This window comes from Mustela erminea, chromosome 6 (genome assembly GCF_009829155.1).
Source record: "Mustela erminea isolate mMusErm1 chromosome 6, mMusErm1.Pri, whole genome shotgun sequence".
NCBI classification, from domain to species: Eukaryota; Metazoa; Chordata; class Mammalia; order Carnivora; family Mustelidae; genus Mustela; species Mustela erminea.
The window spans coordinates 101,428,355-101,429,922 of record NC_045619.1 but is presented as its reverse complement, the minus strand read 5'-3'; the positions used below and the strand labels follow the sequence as shown (position 1 = coordinate 101,429,922).

The 1,568-nt window shown below is 52.6% G+C and overlaps 1 pseudogene; it reads right to left on the bottom strand.

The window, feature by feature from the left end:
* Positions 1–433: 433 nt before the first annotated feature.
* On the bottom strand, positions 434–1,339 carry LOC116593614 (annotated as a pseudogene).
* Between the last annotated feature and the right edge of the window lie 229 nt (positions 1,340–1,568).

Below are 1,568 nucleotides of genomic sequence, written 5' to 3'. Positions count from 1 at the left end.
GGGGGAAACTGGAAATGAAATGTTCCATTCAGGAAGACCCACATGTGGTAAGTATAGAATGTCCAAATTAACCTTTTTCTAAATGATTTCTTTCACTTGTGCTTAAGTTCACCAGCTATAGATTCTGAATGGTTAGCATAAACCTAAGGGCATTAAGGTGAGGTCAAAAAAGATTTTCTCCTTCCCTCAGAAACACATGAATTTATTCGTCAGTCTTTGGCAACATTAAGTATGGGTTTGGAAATATAATTTTAATTTTTCCTGGGATGTTTGCTTTGGGGTCTGGGGTTGGCTGTTTTTAGACATTTTGTGGTTGTGGGGCTGGTGGTGTGATATTCTTGCACCTCATGAACTCTTTGGACTTTTCAAAACTGGACTCGGGAAAGGTTGGCCTGGGAGCTAGCACAGTATCCGAAATCTTGCAGGATCTATCTCATGCAGATTTTACACCCTCGCGGTTGAACTCGCCAGAGGGTAACGCTGTGACTGCCAAGCAGCGGGGATAGGTACGGTGCCCTAAGCACGGCTGGGGCTCGATGTCAGGCTCTCTGTCCTTGGTTAGAAATCAGGAGGCCGTACCTGCGCCCAGGCACACCCTCTGGGCCCACCAGGAACTTCTAGTTCCAGGTGCCGTCCTTGGGGCACACCTGAGACCAGGTGATGAACTTGGGGTCCGTTCTGAGCTCAGTGGTGTGATCACTGGGGGCGGGCAGAGTCCCCGCACGAAGGCGAAGACGCGGTGAGCCGTTTCCCTCTACTTCTCGAAAAGCGTCAAGGTGGGCTCGAACCCGCTGCCGGGTGGGACGTACTCAAGGGGATTCAGGATCTCTCTTCTTCGTTCCTGGCGTCTCCTCCTGATGCATGCATGAACTGGTTGCACCGGAAGCCGGGAAGCTGAGCACCACCAGTCCCCTGAGGCGGAGGCCCCGCTGCAGCTCGTCCATTTGGGCGGAGTCCCGGACTGTTGTGCCTCAGAGAGGGGCCACATTCTCAGCACCTTGTCCCGCGGGGAGGCCAGGCTGCCGGGCTCCCCGCTGGCCAGAGGACGCGCAGAGAAGGCCTGCACAGAGCTAGGGGCCACAGCCCAGAGCTGAACTGCGCACGGGGGTGGGGGGTGGGGGGTGTGGCTGTAGGACCGGAGTGCCTATTGGCATTTTTTTTTAAAGACTGTATTTATTTATTTGACAGAGAGATTACAAGTAGGCAGAGAGGCAGGCAGAGAGAGAGGAGGAAGCAGGCTCCCTGCTGAGCAGAGAGCGGGGCTCGATCCTCGGACTTTGAGATCATGACCTGAGCCAAAGGCAGAGGCTTAACCCACTGAGCCACCCAGGCACCGCATTGTTGGCATTTCTTAATACTGTCATTTAATCTCACTGTTGAGCTCTGAGAGTTATCTTGGTTAACAAGAATGTAATGCAGATGGGAATGGAGAGGTGAATTTTTGATCTTGGGTGCAGAATGTATTTAAAGTTAGTGCATTGCTCAGAATCATTTTGGGGGCTTCTGGGGCCTGGGTGCTGGAGGGCACAAAAGAGGAATAGCAGTTGGCCCTGGGTGAATGGAGTCCT